Genomic DNA, 16,929 nt, shown 5'->3' with positions numbered 1-16,929 from the left:
CACTGTCAGTTCAATCTTGCTCACAGGAATTATTTATTGATTGACCATATCAATCTAATATGGTTTTTTACATTGTACCATCCATTTGTATTAATAAATGTAAAATACATAAGGTTGATTTGAACAAAATCCTTTTGCGTTTATTTAGTAATAATTGACAATATGATAGTGCCCTCTAGCCCCCTTTATTCTACCTAAACCCAAATAGCGCATGATGATTTCATGCTTATATTATTTAATCACCAAGGTTAATTATGGTAAAGGAACAGAACACCACCCTCCAACTTGCATTAATCACAGTGCCTCAACTACCAGTTAGGAAAGGCTACTGTCTAAAAGATGTGAATCACCATAATCTGTGGTAGATGCATGTTTTGGTTTTCAAGAGTGAGCCTGGCTTGACGATGAAGTCACTTTCATCATGGCGGTGTTTTGTTAATTGCAGCATGGCCATGATCTTTTCAGGCATTTTGTTACTTAGCGTGTATACTTGAAAGTTATTTAGTGAATGTTGGCGATTGTTACTGTTAATGATAACAATTGTTATGCATGATAAAATGTTTTTTTTTTGTGAATTTAATCATCTTTGTTCTGACCTTTGGACGTATGGTTGATGACATTGCCTTTCTCTTTTTTGTGACCTTTTATATTTTGTTTATGTTTATCGATTTTAACCTACTTCTGCGCAATTATTTGAGTATAGTTGCTGGTGAATCTGTATATCAATTGAAAATTTGCACAAGTACAATTTTCATTTATGTGGTAATACAGCCTTGTTTTGTTTTTGTTACTACAAGAAAAAAAATGGCACCTGGACTAATTATCGTCGCTTATAAGAAATAATTCAATATTACAATATACCTAAACCCTCAAAGAAGCTACCGGGGTATCATTCATGTTTGGTTTCTAGTTTTGATAATTAAATTATAATGTTCATCAAGATTTGATTTTCAAAGAATTTCTAACAAGCTTAGCTGACTGAAAAGACTTCCGGGTATAGGAGCAATTAGGATTGAAAAGATTAACATTGAAATACACAAATAGACAATAGAAATAGCAGCGTTTCCTAACCCGTTGTTTAGGGACTGTGCATTCATTGTCTGCTGCCTAACCCGGCCTTTGTTTTGCAATTCTTGGCATTTCACACATGCTCAATCTGTTTTGGCTAGTCATAGGCTGTCCATACCACCTCACTATATAAGCAGGCTATGCTAGATCATCCACTCATTGTACCAACAATGCTGCTCATGCATTCTCCACCATACACCTTTGTTCCCTCCCATCTAACCCCATTTATGGACTTCATATGCATCTATTTCATGTACCAGTTCAGTCTGTATTTTAAATTTCGTAGTTCATTAATAAATGCGACAGGGGAATTGCCATGCAGAGAATGCTTGCTCTACTTTGGTATGACGTGACCACCACTATGACCCAAACTGAGCTTGAATCATCTCTTGCCATGCTCTGCATTGCCATGACAACTGTGCAGCAGACACTGCTCAGGCTACTCCTTCCATCTCATTATGCTATTCAAAGAAACAAGTTCCATCATTCGATCGGACACACAGACAGACGGTATTTAATTGATCATAAGGATAATAGGCTGGTACATGTAGTTATACATGTATAATATAATATTTTTTATTAAAAATACCTGAACAAGCTAACAAGCAGCCTGGCAGTCAAGAGCTCCAACATCCATGTGATAGTCAAGTAAATGCACACCAATAAGTCAATTATATTACAACTCACTCGAAAAAAAGTAGTTAGGAACTGGTTCTTAAAAAACAATGCTCTATTACTAAAATTGTTCATATGTAATCTTTAGCACAGGCATGAGAACATAATATTCCATGCATTTACCAAATAAAAATGTCAAAGCAATCAGGCGGTTAGTTTTAAAGAAAAAATTGTAAGTATCATTGTTTTATCAAAAAAAGACTTAATGACTAAACTGAGCACAATAATTCATCTAATCAGTAGTTAACAGCCTATTTGCACAGTATATCTACCCTTCAGAATTTTAAATGATTTACCTCATTACTTAACAAGTGACCTAATGGTTTAAATAGTGTCATCCTCAAAAGGACGTTGACAATGTACTATATGGTGATTTATCACATCTCACTGCTGCTATGATTGGTTGAAACTTGGTCACATGACATTGAAGAAAAATTGATATTACATGGTATATTGCCCACCAAGTGGATATTACATAGGTATATCACATGCATGACGTCACTGAAACTACTGCGCAACGATACTGCGCATAACAAATTGTCGTTCGCTGTACTGGTGCTTCCCCGGCCGTTGTTGCTTTCGGGGTTGCTTTCAAGGTTTTGAAGTAACTTTAGCCATCCGAAATAGACAGCGAACATGCCAGAATGGATATTAAGTAAGATACTGTAAAGGGGTTAATTATTCACTGGGTTTTAATTTCGCTTATTTCGCTGACTGGAAAAGGCACTAAATTAAACCCCAGTGAATATTTAAAATTGAGCATAGAACACATTATCTAAATGATAAAACTGTGAATTTAAAACCCACTGGAATATGCCTGAAATGATAAATCAGCGAAATTTAAACCCAGTGAAAATTAGTCAGTCTACAGTACTCTGTTTTGATGCTAAGTGTATTCTTTATATGAAGCAAAAATGTACATCAAAGCCGCCACTGAAACAACGCAGCCGGGATCACGTGGCGCATTCTACGCTGTGAAAATTTCTACGCATTCAAGTTTCACACCGATGCTAACCGAAAATGCTCTAAGCTGTGTGACTTGTGAATAGAAAGAGTATTACCTTCGTGAGAATGTAATTTCTACGTAACACTTCTACAGCACTTCTACATTTTTCTCTGGTGAGTGGTTCAATAACTTACGTTTGAGAATTTCGTTATACTCAATAAATTGAGTGGTTCACTTTTAGTATCCATGGCTGAAAATAGCGTTTACTTTGTGTATTTCGCAGTATTTTCAGCAAACAATGTATGTAAGATATTGAGTAATGTGGCACTTGTTATAATGCACAAAATAAAATATTTCATACTTAAAATATAAGTGTTGTTATTTTGCAGGAGTGGGTGTGGGTGTGAGTGGTGTATGCTTAGACGTATTTGTGCATGGTGGATGTCTGCTCGATGTGATAAAATAAATAACACATGATCATTCGGGCAATATCATGATTTGTTGTCTGCCTTCGTCTCTGACATCAATATTATGGTCATGACCACCATCCCTTGGGCAGGCAACAAATTGTGATATTACCCTCACAAACATGTGTTATTATTTAAATTTTAGTGATTTTCCATAGTTATTATTAGCACATAGTTTTGAACCACAGCCATTAGTTTATATGATTGTTGCAATGACAATTGCAATTGTTACAAACCATACAAGTATCAAAGTAAAGTATTCCTATTAAAACAGAGTATTCAAGATATTGTCAAGAAATGAACAAATTAACTACAGCAGATGCAATATCCAGATATTTACCTCACATCAGCCTAATATTTACTCCACACCAGTGCAATATCCAGATATGTAATCCACACAATATCAACCACACCAGTGCAGTATCTAAATATGGCTTCTGCATCAGTGCAATATTATAACCACACCAGTGCAATATTATAACCACACCAGTGCAATATTATAACCACACCAGTGCAATATTATAACCACACCAGTGCAATATTATAACCACACCAGTGCAATATTATAACCACACCAGTGCAATATTATAACCACACCAGTGCAATATTATAACCACACCAGTGCAATATTATAACCACATCAGTGCAATATTATAACCACACCAGTGCAATATTATAACCACACCAGTGCAATATCCAGATATTTAATCCACACAATATCAACCACACCAGTGAAATTTCTAAATATGGCTTCTGCACCAGTGCAATATCCAGATATTTAATCCACACAATATCAACCACACCAGTGAAATTTCTAAATATGGCTTCTGCACCAGTGCAATATTATAACCCCAGCAGAACAATATCCAGATATGTAATCCACACAATATCAACCACACCAGTGCAATATCTAAATATGGCTTCTGCACCAGTGCAATATTATAACCCCAGCAGAGCAATATCCAGATATGTAATCCACACAATATCAACCACACCAGTGCAATATCTAAATATGGCTTCTGCACCAGTGCAATATTATAACCCCAGCAGAGCAATATCCAGATATGTAATCCACACAATATCAACCACACCAGTGCAATATCTAAATATGGCTTCTGCACCAGTGCAATATTATAACCCCAGCAGAGCAATATCCAGATATTTAATCCACACAATATCAACCACACCAGTGCAATATCTAAATATGGCTTCTGCACCAGTGCAATATTATAACCCCAGCAGTGCAATATCCAGATATTCTATCCACACAATATCAACCACACCAGTGCAATATCTAAATATGGCTTCTGCACCAGTGCAATATTATAACCCCAGCAGTGCAATATCCAGATATTCTATCAACACCACAGCAATATTACCGGGTAACTACAGTAGTACAATATTAACTACACATATAGCTTTACCACCACAGCAGTGCAATATCCAGATTGTTAATTAACACAATATTACTCACAGCAGTGCAATATCCAGATTGTTAATTCACACAATATTACTCACAGCAGTGCAATATCCAGATTGTTAATTCACACAATATTACCCATAGAAGTGCAATATCCAGATAGTTAATTCACACAATATTACTCACAGCAGTGCAATATCCAGATAGTTAATTCACACAATATTACTCACAGCAGTGCAATATCCAGATAGTTAATTCACACAATATTACTCACAGCAGTGCAATATCCAGATTGTTAATTAACACAATATTACTCACAGCAGTGCAATATCCAGATTGTTAATTCACACAATATTACTCACAGCAGTGCAATATCCAGATTGTTAATTCACACAATATTACCCATAGAAGTGCAATATCCAGATAGTTAATTCACACAATATTACTCACAGCAGTGCAATATCCAGATAGTTAATTCACACAATATTACTCACAGCAGTGCAATATCCAGATAGTTAATTCACACAATATTACTCACAGCAGTGCAATATCCAGATTGTTAATTCACACAATATTACTCACAGCAGTGCAATATCCAGATAGTTAATTCACACAATATTACTCACAGCAGTGCAATATCCAGATTGTTAATTCACACAATATTACTCACAGCAGTGCAATATCCAGATTGTTAATTCACACAATATTACTCACAGCAGTGCAATATCCAGATAGTTAAGTCACACAATATTACTCACAGCAGTGCAATATCCAGATAGTTAATTCACACAATATTACTCACAGCAGTGCAATATCCAGATAGTTAATTCACACAATATTACTCACAGCAGTGCAATATCCAGATTGTTAATTCACACAATATTACTCACAGCAGTGCAATATCCAGATAGTTAATTCACACAATATTACTCACAGCAGTGCAATATCCAGATAGTTAATTCACACAATATTACTCACAGCAGTGCAATATCCAGATTGTTAATTCACACAATATTACTCACAGCAGTGCAATATCCAGATAGTTAATTCACACAATATTACTCACAGCAGTGCAATATCCAGATAGTTAATTCACACAATATTACTCACAGCAGTGCAATATCCAGATAGTTAATTCACACAATATTACTCACAGCAGTGCAATATCCAGATTGTTAATTCACACAATATTACCCATAGAAGTGCAATATCCAGATTGTTAATTAACACAATATTACTCACAGCAGTGCAATATCCAGATTGTTAATTAACACAATATTACTCACAGCAGTGCAATATCCAGATTGTTAATTCACACAATATTACTCACAGCAGTGCAATATCCAGATTGTTAATTCACACAATATTACTCACAGCAGTGCAATATCCAGATAGTTAATTCACACAATATTACTCACAGCAGTGCAATATCCAGATAGTTAATTCACACATTATTACTCACAGCAGTGCAATATCCAGATAGTTAATTCACACAATATTACTCATAGAAGTGCAATATCCAGATTGTTAATTAACACAATATTACTCACAGCAGTGCAATATCCAGATTGTTAATTCACACAATATTACTCACAGCAGTGCAATATCCAGATAGTTAATTCACACAATATTACTCACAGCAGTGCAATATCCAGATTGTTAATTAACACAATATTACTCACAGCAGTGCAATATCCAGATTGTTAATTCACACAATATTACTCACAGCAGTGCAATATCCAGATAGTTAATTCACACATTATTACTCACAGCAGTGCAATATCCAGATAGTTAATTCACACATTATTACTCACAGCAGTGCAATATCCAGATAGTTAATTCACACAATATTACTCATAGAAGTGCAATATCCAGATAGTTAATTCACACAATATTACCCATAGAAGTGCAATATCCAGATTGTTAATTCACACAATATTACTCACAGCAGTGCAATATCCAGATAGTTAATTCACACAATATTACCCATAGAAGTGCATATCCAGATAGTTAATTCACACAATATTACTCACAGCAGTGCAATATCCAGATAGTTAATTCACACAATATTAGCCATAGAAGTGCAATATCCAGATAGTTAATTCACACATTATTACTCACAGCAGTGCAATATCCAGATAGTTAATTCACACAATATTACTCATAGAAGTGCAATATCCAGATAGTTAATTCACACAATATTACTCACAGCAGTGTAATATCCAGATTGTTAATTCACACAATATTACTCACAGCAGTGCAATATCCAGATAGTTAAGTCACACAATATTACTCACAGCAGTGCAATATCCAGATAGTTAATTCACACAATATTACTCACAGCAGTGCAATATCCAGATAGTCAATTCACACAATATTACTCACAGCAGTGCAATATCCAGATAGTTAATTCACACATTATTACCCATAGAAGTGCAATATCCAGATAGTTAATTCACACAATATACCCATAGAAGTGCAATATCCAGATAGTTAATTCACACAATATTACTCACAGCAGTGCAATATCCAGATAGTTAATTCACACAATATTACTCACAGCAGTGCAATATCCAGATTGTTAATTAACACAATATTACCCATAGAAGTGCAATATCCAGATAGTTAATTAACACAATATTACTCATAGAAGTGCAATATCCAGATAGTTAATTCACACAATATTACCCATAGAAGTGCAATATCCAGATAGTTAATTCACACAAAATTAACCATAGAAGTGCAATATCCAGATAGTAAATTCACACAATATTACTCATGGAAGTGCAATATCCAGATAGTTAATTCACACAATATTACTCACAGCAGTGCAATATCCAGATAGTTAATTCACAAGATATTACTCATAGAAGTGCAATATCCAGATAGTTAATTCACACAATATTACTCACAGCAGTGCAATATCCAGATTGTTAATTAACACAATATTACTCACAGCAGTGCAATATCCAGATTGTTAATTCACACAATATTACTCACAGCAGTGCAATATCCAGATAGTTAATTCACACATTATTACTCACAGCAGTGCAATATCCAGATAGTTAATTCACACATTATTACTCACAGCAGTGCAATATCCAGATAGTTAATTCACACAATATTACTCATAGAAGTGCAATATCCAGATTGTTAATTAACACAATATTACTCACAGCAGTGCAATATCCAGATTGTTAATTCACACAATATTACTCACAGCAGTGCAATATCCAGATAGTTAATTCACACAATATTACTCACAGCAGTGCAATATCCAGATTGTTAATTCACACAATATTACTCACAGCAGTGCAATATCCAGATTGTTAATTCACACAATATTACTCACAGCAGTGCAATATCCAGATAGTTAAGTCACACAATATTACTCACAGCAGTGCAATATCCAGATAGTTAATTCACACAATATTACTCACAGCAGTGCAATATCCAGATAGTTAATTCACACAATATTACTCACAGCAGTGCAATATCCAGATTGTTAATTCACACAATATTACTCACAGCAGTGCAATATCCAGATAGTTAATTCACACAATATTACTCACAGCAGTGCAATATCCAGATAGTTAATTCACACAATATTACTCACAGCAGTGCAATATCCAGATTGTTAATTCACACAATATTACTCACAGCAGTGCAATATCCAGATAGTTAATTCACACAATATTACTCACAGCAGTGCAATATCCAGATAGTTAATTCACACAATATTACTCACAGCAGTGCAATATCCAGATAGTTAATTCACACAATATTACTCACAGCAGTGCAATATCCAGATTGTTAATTCACACAATATTACCCATAGAAGTGCAATATCCAGATTGTTAATTAACACAATATTACTCACAGCAGTGCAATATCCAGATTGTTAATTAACACAATATTACTCACAGCAGTGCAATATCCAGATTGTTAATTCACACAATATTACTCACAGCAGTGCAATATCCAGATTGTTAATTCACACAATATTACTCACAGCAGTGCAATATCCAGATAGTTAATTCACACAATATTACTCACAGCAGTGCAATATCCAGATAGTTAATTCACACATTATTACTCACAGCAGTGCAATATCCAGATAGTTAATTCACACAATATTACTCATAGAAGTGCAATATCCAGATTGTTAATTAACACAATATTACTCACAGCAGTGCAATATCCAGATTGTTAATTCACACAATATTACTCACAGCAGTGCAATATCCAGATAGTTAATTCACACAATATTACTCACAGCAGTGCAATATCCAGATTGTTAATTAACACAATATTACTCACAGCAGTGCAATATCCAGATTGTTAATTCACACAATATTACTCACAGCAGTGCAATATCCAGATAGTTAATTCACACATTATTACTCACAGCAGTGCAATATCCAGATAGTTAATTCACACATTATTACTCACAGCAGTGCAATATCCAGATAGTTAATTCACACAATATTACTCATAGAAGTGCAATATCCAGATAGTTAATTCACACAATATTACCCATAGAAGTGCAATATCCAGATTGTTAATTCACACAATATTACTCACAGCAGTGCAATATCCAGATAGTTAATTCACACAATATTACCCATAGAAGTGCATATCCAGATAGTTAATTCACACAATATTACTCACAGCAGTGCAATATCCAGATAGTTAATTCACACAATATTAGCCATAGAAGTGCAATATCCAGATAGTTAATTCACACATTATTACTCACAGCAGTGCAATATCCAGATAGTTAATTCACACAATATTACTCATAGAAGTGCAATATCCAGATAGTTAATTCACACAATATTACTCACAGCAGTGTAATATCCAGATTGTTAATTCACACAATATTACTCACAGCAGTGCAATATCCAGATAGTTAAGTCACACAATATTACTCACAGCAGTGCAATATCCAGATAGTTAATTCACACAATATTACTCACAGCAGTGCAATATCCAGATAGTCAATTCACACAATATTACTCACAGCAGTGCAATATCCAGATAGTTAATTCACACATTATTACCCATAGAAGTGCAATATCCAGATAGTTAATTCACACAATATACCCATAGAAGTGCAATATCCAGATAGTTAATTCACACAATATTACTCACAGCAGTGCAATATCCAGATAGTTAATTCACACAATATTACTCACAGCAGTGCAATATCCAGATTGTTAATTAACACAATATTACCCATAGAAGTGCAATATCCAGATAGTTAATTAACACAATATTACTCATAGAAGTGCAATATCCAGATAGTTAATTCACACAATATTACCCATAGAAGTGCAATATCCAGATAGTTAATTCACACAAAATTAACCATAGAAGTGCAATATCCAGATAGTAAATTCACACAATATTACTCATGGAAGTGCAATATCCAGATAGTTAATTCACACAATATTACTCACAGCAGTGCAATATCCAGATAGTTAATTCACAAGATATTACTCATAGAAGTGCAATATCCAGATAGTTAATTCACACAATATTACTCACAGCAGTGCAATATCCAGATTGTTAATTAACACAATATTACTCACAGCAGTGCAATATCCAGATTGTTAATTCACACAATATTACTCACAGCAGTGCAATATCCAGATAGTTAATTCACACATTATTACTCACAGCAGTGCAATATCCAGATAGTTAATTCACACATTATTACTCACAGCAGTGCAATATCCAGATAGTTAATTCACACAATATTACTCATAGAAGTGCAATATCCAGATTGTTAATTAACACAATATTACTCACAGCAGTGCAATATCCAGATTGTTAATTCACACAATATTACTCACAGCAGTGCAATATCCAGATAGTTAATTCACACAATATTACTCACAGCAGTGCAATATCCAGATTGTTAATTAACACAATATTACTCACAGCAGTGCAATATCCAGATTGTTAATTCACACAATATTACTCACAGCAGTGCAATATCCAGATAGTTAATTCACACATTATTACTCACAGCAGTGCAATATCCAGATAGTTAATTCACACATTATTACTCACAGCAGTGCAATATCCAGATAGTTAATTCACACAATATTACTCATAGAAGTGCAATATCCAGATAGTTAATTCACACAATATTACCCATAGAAGTGCAATATCCAGATTGTTAATTCACACAATATTACTCACAGCAGTGCAATATCCAGATAGTTAATTCACACAATATTACCCATAGAAGTGCATATCCAGATAGTTAATTCACACAATATTACTCACAGCAGTGCAATATCCAGATAGTTAATTCACACAATATTAGCCATAGAAGTGCAATATCCAGATAGTTAATTCACACAATATTACTCATAGAAGTGCAATATCCAGATAGTTAATTCACACAATATTACTCACAGCAGTGTAATATCCAGATTGTTAATTCACACAATATTACTCACAGCAGTGCAATATCCAGATAGTTAAGTCACACAATATTACTCACAGCAGTGCAATATCCAGATAGTTAATTCACACAATATTACTCACAGCAGTGCAATATCCAGATAGTCAATTCACACAATATTACTCACAGCAGTGCAATATCCAGATAGTTAATTCACACATTATTACCCATAGAAGTGCAATATCCAGATAGTTAATTCACACAATATACCCATAGAAGTGCAATATCCAGATAGTTAATTCACACAATATTACTCATAGAAGTGCAATATCCAGATTGTTAATTAACACAATATTACTCACAGCAGTGCAATATCCAGATTGTTAATTCACACAATATTACTCACAGCAGTGCAATATCCAGATAGTTAATTCACACAATATTACTCACAGCAGTGCAATATCCAGATTGTTAATTAACACAATATTACTCACAGCAGTGCAATATCCAGATTGTTAATTCACACAATATTACTCACAGCAGTGCAATATCCAGATAGTTAATTCACACATTATTACTCACAGCAGTGCAATATCCAGATAGTTAATTCACACATTATTACTCACAGCAGTGCAATATCCAGATAGTTAATTCACACAATATTACTCATGGAAGTGCAATATCCAGATAGTTAATTCACACAATATTACCCATAGAAGTGCAATATCCAGATTGTTAATTCACACAATATTACTCACAGCAGTGCAATATCCAGATAGTTAATTCACACAATATTACCCATAGAAGTGCATATCCAGATAGTTAATTCACACAATATTACTCACAGCAGTGCAATATCCAGATAGTTAATTCACACAATATTAGCCATAGAAGTGCAATATCCAGATAGTTAATTCACACATTATTACTCACAGCAGTGCAATATCCAGATAGTTAATTCACACAATATTACTCATAGAAGTGCAATATCCAGATAGTTAATTCACACAATATTACTCACAGCAGTGTAATATCCAGATTGTTAATTCACACAATATTACTCACAGCAGTGCAATATCCAGATAGTTAAGTCACACAATATTACTCACAGCAGTGCAATATCCAGATAGTTAATTCACACAATATTACTCACAGCAGTGCAATATCCAGATAGTCAATTCACACAATATTACTCACAGCAGTGCAATATCCAGATAGTTAATTCACACATTATTACCCATAGAAGTGCAATATCCAGATAGTTAATTCACACAATATACCCATAGAAGTGCAATATCCAGATAGTTAATTCACACAATATTACTCACAGCAGTGCAATATCCAGATAGTTAATTCACACAATATTACTCACAGCAGTGCAATATCCAGATTGTTAATTAACACAATATTACCCATAGAAGTGCAATATCCAGATAGTTAATTAACACAATATTACTCATAGAAGTGCAATATCCAGATAGTTAATTCACACAATATTACCCATAGAAGTGCAATATCCAGATAGTTAATTCACACAAAATTAACCATAGAAGTGCAATATCCAGATAGTAAATTCACACAATATTACTCATGGAAGTGCAATATCCAGATAGTTAATTCACACAATATTACTCACAGCAGTGCAATATCCAGATAGTTAATTCACAAGATATTACTCATAGAAGTGCAATATCCAGATAGTTAATTCACACAATATTACTCACAGCAGTGCAATATCCAGATTGTTAATTAACACAATATTACTCACAGCAGTGCAATATCCAGATTGTTAATTCACACAATATTACTCACAGCAGTACAATATCCAGATAGTTAATTCACACATTATTACTCACAGCAGTGCAATATCCAGATAGTTAATTCACACATTATTACTCACAGCAGTGCAATATCCAGATAGTTAATTCACACAATATTACTCATAGAAGTGCAATATCCAGATTGTTAATTAACACAATATTACTCACAGCAGTGCAATATCCAGATTGTTAATTCACACAATATTACTCACAGCAGTGCAATATCCAGATAGTTAATTCACACAATATTACTCACAGCAGTGCAATATCCAGATTGTTAATTAACACAATATTACTCACAGCAGTGCAATATCCAGATTGTTAATTCACACAATATTACTCACAGCAGTGCAATATCCAGATAGTTAATTCACACATTATTACTCACAGCAGTGCAATATCCAGATAGTTAATTCACACATTATTACTCACAGCAGTGCAATATCCAGATAGTTAATTCACACAATATTACTCATAGAAGTGCAATATCCAGATAGTTAATTCACACAATATTACCCATAGAAGTGCAATATCCAGATTGTTAATTCACACAATATTACTCACAGCAGTGCAATATCCAGATAGTTAATTCACACAATATTACCCATAGAAGTGCATATCCAGATAGTTAATTCACACAATATTACTCACAGCAGTGCAATATCCAGATAGTTAATTCACACAATATTACTCATAGAAGTGCAATATCCAGATTGTTAATTCACACAATATTACTCACAGCAGTGCAATATCCAGATAGTTAATTCACACAATATTACTCACAGCAGTGCAATATCCAGATAGTCAATTCACACAATATTACTCACAGCAGTGCAATATCCAGATAGTTAATTCACACATTATTACCCATAGAAGTGCAATATCCAGATAGTTAATTCACACAATATACCCATAGAAGTGCAATATCCAGATAGTTAATTCACACAATATTACTCACAGCAGTGCAATATCCAGATTGTTAATTAACACAATATTACCCATAGAAGTGCAATATCCAGATAGTTAATTAACACAATATTACTCATAGAAGTGCAATATCCAGATAGTTAATTCACACAATATTACTCATAGAAGTGCAATATCCAGATTGTTAAGTCACACAATATTACTCACAGCAGTGCAATATCCAGATAGTTAATTCACACAATATTACTCACAGCAGTGCAATATCCAGATAGTCAATTCACACAATATTACTCACAGCAGTGCAATATCCAGATAGTTAATTCACACATTATTACCCATAGAAGTGCAATATCCAGATAGTTAATTCACACAATATACCCATAGAAGTGCAATATCCAGATAGTTAATTCACACAATATTACTCACAGCAGTGCAATATCCAGATTGTTAATTAACACAATATTACCCATAGAAGTGCAATATCCAGATAGTTAATTAACACAATATTACTCATAGAAGTGCAATATCCAGATAGTTAATTCACACAATATTACCCATAGAAGTGCAATATCCAGATAGTTAATTCACACAAAATTAACCATAGAAGTGCAATATCCAGATAGTAAATTCACACAATATTACTCATGGAAGTGCAATATCCAGATAGTTAATTCACACAATATTACTCACAGCAGTGCAATATCCAGATAGTTAATTCACAAGATATTACTCATAGAAGTGCAATATCCAGATAGTTAATTCACACAATATTACTCACAGCAGTGCAATATCCAGATTGTTAATTCACACAATATTACCCATGGAAGTGCAATATCCAGATAGTTAATTCACACAATATTACCCATAGAAGTGCAATATCCAGATAGTTAATTCGCACAATATTACCCATAGAAGTGCAATATCCAGATAGTTAATTCACACAATATTACTCACAGCAGTGCAATATCCAGATAGTTAATTCACACAATATTACTCATAGAAGTGCAATATCCAGATAGTTAATTCGCACAATATTACTCACAGCAGTGCAATATCCAGATAGTTAATTCACACAATATTACCCATGGAAGTGCAATATCCAGATAGTTAATTCACACAATATTACCCATAGAAGTGCAATATCCAGATAGTTAATTCGCACAATATTACCCATAGAAGTGCAATATCCAGATAGTTAATTCACACAATATTACTCACAGCAGTGCAATATCCAGATAGTCAATTCACACAATATTACTCACAGCAGTGCAATATCCAGATAGTTAATTCACACATTATTACCCATAGAAGTGCAATATCCAGATAGTTAATTCACACAATATACCCATAGAAGTGCAATATCCAGAAAGTTAATTCACACAATATTACCCATAGAAGTGCAATATCCAGATAGTTAATTCACACAAAATTAACCATAGAAGTGCAATATCCAGATAGTTAATTCACACAATATTACCCATAGAAGTGCAATATCCAGATAGTTAATTCACACAATATTACTCATAGAAGTGCAATCTCCAGATAGTTAATTCACACAATATTACCCATAGAAGTGCAATATCCAGACAGTTAATTCACACAATATTACTCATAGAAGTGCAATATCCAGATAGTTAATTCACACAATATTACCCATGGACGTGCAATATCCAGATAGTTAATTAACACAATATTACTCATGGAAGTGCAATATCCAGATAGTTAATTTACACAAAATTAACCATAGAAGTGCAATATCCAGATAGTTAATTCACACAATATTACTCACAGCAGTGCAATATCCAGATAGTTAATTCACACAATATTACTCACAGCAATGCAATATCCAGATAGTTAATTCACACAATATTACTCATAGAAGTGCATATCCAGATAGTTAATTCACACATTATTACTCACAGCAGTGCAATATCCAGATAGTCAATTCACACAATATTACCCATAGAAGTGCAATATCCAGATAGTTAATTCACACAATATTACTCACAGCAGTGCAATATCCAGATAGTCAATTCACACAATATTACTCACAGCAATGCAATATCCAGATAGTTAATTCACACAATATTACTCACATCAGTGCAATATCCAGATAGTTAATTCACACAATATTACTCACATCAGTGCAATATCCAGATAGTCAATTCACACAATATTACTCACAGCAGTGCAATATCCAGATAGTTAATTCACACAATATTACTCACAGCAGTGCAATATCCAGATAGTTAATTCACACAATATTACTCACAGCAGTGCAATATCCAGATAGTTAAGTCACACAATATTACTCACAGCAGTGCAATATCCAGATAGTTAATTCACACAATATTACTCACAGCAGTGCAATATCCAGATAGTTAATTCACACAATATTACCCATAGAAGTGCAATATCCAGATAGTAAATTCACACAATATTACTCACAGCAGTGCAATATCCAGATAGTTAATTCACACAATATTACTCACAGCAGTGCAATATCCAGATAGTCAATTCACACAATATTACTCACAGCAATGCAATATCCAGATAGTTAATTCACACAAAATTACTCACAGCAGTGCAATATCCAGACAGTTAATTCACGCAATGTTACACATAGAAGTGCAATATCCAGATAGTTAATCCACACAATATTATCCATAGAAGTGCAATATCCAGACAGTTAATTCACACAATATTACCCATAGAGGTGCAATAACCAGATAGTTAATTCACACAATATTACTCACAGCAATGCAATATTTAGAAAATTCACACAAAATTACCCACATCATTTGCAATATCCAGATATGGCATAATACTTTTATATGTGTCATACATACACACGACAAAAGAAAAGGGTCAAACATGATTACAATGACTTTGTGCAGAAATCATGTGTTGTTTACTTAATTTATACACCACTCATCACAGAGACAAACAATAGGACACTGGGTTACTGGTTGAAATTAATGCAATAATAATTAATAATAATAATAGTCACATAATATATTTCATTGGAAATATTGTAGACATGCCAGTATTTCTATCAAATGTTTATTTATGTATGGGTGTCTCAAAACAGCGTTTGCGACTGCAGTTGCGACTCGCCAAAGTGGTAGCAAAGGTGCTTTGCGACCTGAGAAAAGGCATTTTGCAACTTAATCGCAAAGTTCTTGTAG

General features: G+C 33.7%; 1 protein-coding gene across 1 annotated transcript in view; it reads right to left on the bottom strand.

The window, feature by feature from the left end:
- LOC102806729 (COP9 signalosome complex subunit 8-like) overlaps nucleotides 1-16,929 on the bottom strand; it is a 69,187-nt gene that overhangs the window by 30,567 nt on the left and 21,691 nt on the right. The window lies entirely within an intron of this gene.

Source organism: Saccoglossus kowalevskii, chromosome 16 (genome assembly GCF_978046115.1).
Source record: "Saccoglossus kowalevskii chromosome 16, keSacKowa6.1, whole genome shotgun sequence".
Classification (NCBI taxonomy): Eukaryota; Metazoa; Hemichordata; class Enteropneusta; family Harrimaniidae; genus Saccoglossus; species Saccoglossus kowalevskii.
Note: the sequence above shows the minus strand (reverse complement) of the source record. Positions and strands in the feature narration are given on the sequence as shown.